The sequence below is a fragment of the Triticum dicoccoides genome, chromosome 4A (genome assembly GCF_002162155.2).
Source record: "Triticum dicoccoides isolate Atlit2015 ecotype Zavitan chromosome 4A, WEW_v2.0, whole genome shotgun sequence".
NCBI lineage: Eukaryota > Viridiplantae > Streptophyta > Magnoliopsida > Poales > Poaceae > Triticum > Triticum dicoccoides.
In genome coordinates this window covers 427489085-427495826 of record NC_041386.1, presented here as the reverse complement: position 1 = coordinate 427495826, position 6742 = coordinate 427489085, and the positions used below count along the sequence as shown (strand labels likewise).

The 6742-nt window shown below is 45.2% G+C and overlaps 1 long non-coding RNA gene across 14 annotated transcripts in view; it reads left to right on the top strand.

Moving 5' to 3' along the window:
- Positions 1–902: 902 nt before the first annotated feature.
- The window catches only part of LOC119286026, a 13618-nt gene continuing 7778 nt past the window's right edge, over positions 903–6742 (top strand). For 2 of the 14 annotated variants that reach the window (XR_005140151.1, XR_005140154.1), the window contains exons 1-6: positions 903–1415; positions 1508–1852; positions 2482–3730; positions 3828–3913; positions 5996–6096; positions 6466–6566. This is a non-coding gene — a long non-coding RNA (uncharacterized LOC119286026). Of the gene's footprint in view, positions 1416–1507; positions 1853–2481; positions 3731–3827; positions 3914–5995; positions 6097–6465; positions 6739–6742 lie in introns of those variants that run through there. The other 12 variants (XR_005140161.1, XR_005140159.1, XR_005140163.1 and 9 more) reach the window with 12 other exon arrangements.

The following is a 6742-nucleotide window of genomic DNA, read 5'->3' as shown; positions in this document are numbered from 1 at the left end:
ACTCCGCAAGCTCCAGCCGCTCTTCACTGGCCGTCTGTCGCCGCCATGGGCGACCCCCTGCTGTCCCCCGTCACCGTCGAGGTCGACCACGCCCCTTCCGCTCGGGCGGATCTCGTCGCCGGCCAAGTAGGCCCCCCCGCAGCCGTCGCCCAAGCCCAAGCCGCGCCTGCACGCAAGCGGCAGGGCAACGTTGTCGTGCAGGGCGGGAATCCGTCCGCCCCCGCTGCGATGACCCGCGCTTCGAAGAGAACAAGATCATGTCAATGAACCGCAATGATATGGACGACCTCACCAAAACATGGCATGATATGGCAAGGAGGGAAATCTTGAAGAGAAGAATGGTGGCGTCGGCCGGTTCGTGCTATAGTTCCGGTGATGTTTTCTCCGCTCCATATGGTGGCAATGTGGATGATTTCGGTGCGGGAGTTGAAACAAGCGCCGGAGGTGGATTCGGTGGCGTCGATGAACTCCAAGGTGGACTCGATGGCGCGGAGTGAAGATCGATCAAGATGATGCCGGACATGGGCGCAAACCTTTTGTAGGGCCCTCTTTTGCGTTAGCCGTAATGAACTTGGCTTCTATTTACGCGTAAAACTGTTTGTGTCGTTTGGATTTGAACTTGTTTGTGAAATCCTATGTCAATGCGAGATTTGCAGTTTATCTGTTTGCGGGTCGTCACGGTGGTGTCCGAGCAGAACTCACATCGCCGACCCGTAAAAAAACATATTCTACGAATATTTTTTTTTACGGATCCGTTTACAGGATCTGCATCTGTACCAGCCTGCACCGGTCCGCAAAAACTGTTTTACGCGAACTGCAAACGCGTTTTACGGGCCGCCATTTTGCGGGGTGTGCTGGATTTGGACTTAACCAGCCATCCCTTCGCCGCCGCCCTCCACTTCAGGAGACAGAGCCGATCGTGTTGAGGATCCGCCACCCTCGCACGACAGAGCCGCCGCTCTTGAGAACGCCACACCAGATCCCTTCGCTGTCGCCCTCGCACATCAAACCCACCGCCTCCCTTGCGAGGACGCCCGATCATGGGTCTCCATCGGCGCCAGGACGGCCGCGGCCTCCCGACCGCCGACGCTCCAGATCCGCCTGTCGTTGACCCCCTCTACATTAGTGATCGGTCAAGGCAGGGGGCGTGGCGATATCCATCTTTCCGCATGTACGGCGGCCGGTGCCCGCGTCCGTGTATCCTGCGCCAAGGGTGTCGTATTCATCTCAAGGAGGTCCTCTCAGTCCTTCCCGGCGACGATGCCGAGCCGGGATTCCTCCTCCCACAGATCCATTGATCCATGGTCAGATCTCAAGGAGGAGGGGCGTGCAGCGATTGCCACCGTCGGTGCCTGCACTGGAAGGTCTCTGGCGCCTGCTCCAACCAGATCCAGCCGGACTGCCATCCCATTGCGGTAATAAATCTCAAGCCATGTCCTTTTCATTGAGTTGAACTACAACACACATGTTGTGTTTATGTGTTAGATCTTGCTGAATGTCTTGCCAGATATGTGTGCCGCTCCTGTTGTGCATTTGCTGGTTAAGCTGCTGCTTGTGCAAAATATGCTTACTGCTACCTGGGCTCACATGACCCAGAGAAAGGAGCTGCGCAAGGAATCACTGCCAGAAGATTCAATACGAGTTTGAAGAGTCTTGGACTCTAGGCCAATTTCGGCAAGGAAGCAGCAATGCGAGCTAGCCGAGGGTTCAGACTGATGTGCGCTTTGATTCTCGCTGATTTATGATTTTGACCAAACCAAGCTGCTTTGGTTATGACGAAGGAGAACCCGCTGTTCCTAGAGGCCTGACGCGTGGTCGATCACAAGTCCTCCAAAGGGTGGAGCTGTTTCAGGTACCACGAGCACCTTCCATGACAAGCAGGTTCCAGTTGTGCCAAGTCTACCTGCTACTGCTATTCATACTGTCCCCCTAGCAAAATAAGTTTATCTGATGCCTCAACGGCTCATATTTCTGCAAGTCACCCATTTATTTAGTGTTGGTCTGGGGAATTTTTTAAGTTGTTGTCTATACCTTCATGCCTCACCTGTAGTTTAAGTTAGAATCCATTCTGAAGCAAACCGAGTTACTAGCAGTTTACATGCCTTCTGGGCAAGCTAAGCTTCTTGAGGAAACTTAAAGTTTCCAGAAGATGTTATACACCTGACTGACGAAGATCTTTTCATTTTTCATAAAGAAATTGATATGTATTTTTTATGTCCACAAGGCATTTCATGACGATCCAAGCAGGTTGCTGATCAAATAGAAAATATGTAATTTTCTGTTTTGGTAATAAACGTGCAATTCAGCATATAGCTGGGGCAGCCTGATTTCCTCTTACACACGTCCGCTAGCAGCAACAGTTACAACCAGGCGGTTGCGGCCTGACTTGGCGGCTCTTCCTTTTTATTTTGTGTTTGAACCAAATTTGGTGGTCTCTGATTTTACAAGCATGTGTTGATCTTGGTCTTGTTCTGTATGCAGGTAGGGTACACTTGATGTTTCAAGTTTGGTGAAAGAAAAAGAGCTTCCTATGTTGATTTCGGGCAAGACATACATTCTGCCATGCATTAGTAGACCAATTGCTTCTCTGTGCAGGAAAAAAAATAGTGATTGAATCTCTCTGTCATGTTTCTTGATTATCCAATTAATTTACCCCCATCTATGCATAAATTGGTCCGATTGAGATATGCCATTTTTTTATGTAATAATCTATATTGGTTCTATATATGACTAGAACAATATGACACGATGCACATCGGTCCGCTTTACTGGCAATCTATCTACCTAGATGGAGGGGAGGCACTCGTGTGGAGCTGCTCAATGTTCGAGGAGATACGGCTGATTAAGCAAGGTTATTTTAAAGTTCTTTGTGGTTCATGTTAGCTAGCTATCAGTAATAGTACAATCTTGATTTTTATGTCGTTCAGGTTTACCTAACCATCAGTAACATTACTTTCTATTGGAGACTTCTTACAGGAGGTGCTTATAAAATGATAGTTCAACAGGTACAGATTTTGGATTGCGGTTATCTATTTAGCAGGGCATCAGTTAACTCAAGGCATCACTTACCAGCATTCTTTGTTGTGTGCAGCAAGGGGAAGACAGAGATTGTCTGATATATGCGATAGCGCAATATAATTTTCTCTTGCATATTTATAATCTGCTATTTGAATGATGTTTTCTGTGTTGTAGTCCAATCAAGACAATTTGCAACTTTGGTGTTGTGACGTTGTAGGCCGTGCTCAACAGCAATGGGGGACTGTCGTTGATGCCTGACCCATGATGCCGGCGAAGGAACGGGACTCGACGAGGGGTGGACGCCATGGGTTCGTGAACTGGCCAAGCCTCCGTTGTTCGTTTGGTAATGTCCGACGCATCAGAGGCATAGTATGACATGCCCTGATTTTGACATCGTCTACCAACATCCGACGAAGGAGAATCCGTCCCGGTTTCCATCTTGATGGTAAGTTCTTTAATCTTCTATCTCATGGGATGTGATGTGGTTGTCTTCATTTTGGCTTTTGACAAAGGATTGAAATTAGCTTATGTGCTTCCGAAGTGATATTATCAACCTTCAGCGCCACCACACTCAAATGGCGTAGGATAGACTGATGTTTCATGTGATGTGCTTTAAGCCATGTTTCAGCTTGTGTCGACACAACATGTATTTTTAGTTTCAGTTGTTGAGCTCTGCACTACAAGACCGAGAAAGACCCATGGCTTTTTACAGGTCAGGCATGTTTACTAAAATATATAATTTCTCAAACATTTCCATCAATATGTGAGTTGTTTGCTTGCTCAACCTTACGCTGGGATCATTTCTACAGACTACAAATAGAGGGAAATTGGCTTGTGCCTTACTAGAGACAGATGAACCAATAAAATGATTGAAAAGGCTCTTTCCAAGCATATGGTAAGCTGAATCTTGTACATTTTACTTCTTAATATAATTTGGTCAGTATGTTGTTTATTTTCTGAAATACTGAATCTATCACTATCAAAGCATATACTGATATGTTTTTGTAGCTATGTTTGCCTGTGAACATTGTATTCCATGCCATGTGATCAGAAAGAACAATATGTACATATCAGTAGGAATTAATTGGGGACTACATATTTCCTAGAGGGTATCACTACGAGTGAGAAAGTTTATTATTGTGAGTCCATATTTTGGAATGGTAAATCAGAAAGTTCTTGGAGCTATTTCAGGCTAAACTCGTACAAACAGTATGTACATGTCATATTTTAAAATTTGGTTCCCAGACTTTCTGATTACATATCCGATGCTTAACATTCATCATTGTAAATGTACATTTAATTGTAAATCAGAAAGTTGTTTCATATGCGAAACTTCAATATAGATGTGATTTACATTGATAACCATGGAACATCAAGAAGTAAAATGAGTGGATCTGGGTATGAACATCGTTGGATCTTTCTCTTCTCTGCGGGTGTAATAATTACTAGCCATGCCCGCGCGGCGGCACGCCGCGCCCCGTAGATACATTATGTGTGTATGTGTTTGTAGTCAAACTTCTATGAGCATGTGTTTGTAGTTAAAAAAAGCAAGACATGCACATGAAGAATTTGCAAAGTATACATTTATTATCAGCATGGGTGCTTCATCTTGCAAGATGGAAATTATACAATGTCCTTTTTTCCAAGCAAGACCGGACACATTGCACTCATTTGTAGCTTATATCATTCTTGTGGAGCCTTCCGCGGGATGTGTACCTCCAATGAAATGATGCAAAGCATTTGCAAATTGTTTCATGTGATCTATAGGTGCTTAGCGACAGTGCATCCAACAATGATTTTGACAAATAAAGGTGGCATCAATATGATATGCATTTGATTCAGACCAATCGATTGCGAGTTAAAGTAGAAATAAAAAATTTCATTCAAGCATAATTCCCTCATTGCCCTCTTAGAAGTGTTGAAAAGTACTAACATGCAAGCTATAGAACTTAGTTACGAATAAGGGAAATCATAAGTGCTAAAATGTAAAATAACCAAAGAGATAAGGTTATCCCGACATGCTCTCTCTACTCCTGTGCCGCACACCATTTAGATAGCATTGGCTCGCCGCAGAGACGTCGCCGGCTCGCCACCATGAGCTACAGAGGTGGCGGGAGCAGCGAAGGGGCCGAGCGCTGTCGTATGTCGTGCGGCGGCCACACCGCAGGTAGCCACTCACGGCAACTACGCGCACGCACGCACCGGCCGCCGTCGCGCCGCGAGCTTCGCCTGGCTGTGCACTGCCGCAACCACACGTGAGTTCTTCCGACACGCACCGCCCACAGTCGACCTGCGAGCCACACATGCACCGCCGCGAAGCGCTGCTTGATCCCCTCCATGGACTCGTGCTCGCCATCGCAGTCCGTCGCCCTGGCCACGGAGAGGGCCAAGATCCATGGAGCTGCTCGTGGGGTGAGCATATCGTCCTCGTGCTCCTCAATTCTGCTGGGGTATCGTTTGGGCTGGGTGGCAGAGATGGCAAATTCCTCCTCGGGTGTCTTAGGTTCGGTTCCTTTGCTTCACTCACTGTTTCTGGTTGTCGTGTGCTTCCTTGGCTTGTTTTGCCTGAATTGAGCTTCTCTGGATAGTAATGAGATTGATGCTAACATGTACTACTTCAGTACTTTACTTGTTTCTTAGTAAGAATATTGATCAAATTCTTGTAATTCGAGGCAGCCTGGCTACTTGAAAAATGTAACTTTTATTAGTATTGCTGTCTAGGTTGATGGGTTGGTGCATTTGTTGTACATGACAGAGAATTTCTAATTTTGGTAGTTTGGTCGATACATTATCTTTCCCTTTTGGATGTTTGTGAATTCTGACATGTCCAATGGGGAAACAAATGCTCAATTTAGTTAGCTTACCTTAAATTCGGTTTTACCTGTTGAATTACCACATTGTGTTTTATCATCAATTTCTCACAGTTATGCAACCCTGGCTACTGGACACTTGTAAAACTCTTGTTTCCTTTGTGCAGGGTGGTACACCTCCTTTATTCTGAGAAATAAAACTTATGGTTATATGATATCATCTAAGGTGAAACGTTGAAAGGGCTCTTGGATTGTATGCCTCGCTCAGGTAATGAATCCTTTGTACAGAGAGCTCTTCTTGATGCCCGCATAAGTTAAAATTCTTGTAATTCGAGGCAGCCCGAGATTGTTCGCTGGAAAAATATAACCTTTTATTAATATTGTTGTCTAGGTTCACGGATTGGTGCATTTGTTTGTACCTGACAGAGATTTTCTAATTTTGATAGTTTGGCTGATGCATTATCTTCTCCTTTTGGATGTTTTTGAATTCCAGCATGTCCAATGGGGAAACAAATGATCAATTTAGTGACTTCACCTCAAATTCAGTTTTACCTGTTGAATGACCACGTTGTGTTTTATCTTCAATTTTTCACAGTGGCCACTTACCTGCTGTAAAACTCGTGTTTCCTTTCTGCAGGTTGGTGCGGTCTTATATTTCAAGAAATAAAATCTTGTGGTTATATGCTATCAGTTAATGTGAACCCGTGAAAGGCCGCTTGAATTGTATGCCTCGCTCAGGTAATGAATCCTTTGTGCAGAGAGCTCTTCTTGATGCCCCCATAAGTAATGAATTTGCTACACAGCAAAAAAAAGTAGCTATTTGTTTTATGGGACCCTGCTTGCTTATTGTATTAAAATGACGATATGGCTTTGTTTATGCGGAATATCATCCAGGTATTTAAAGGTCGTCCAAG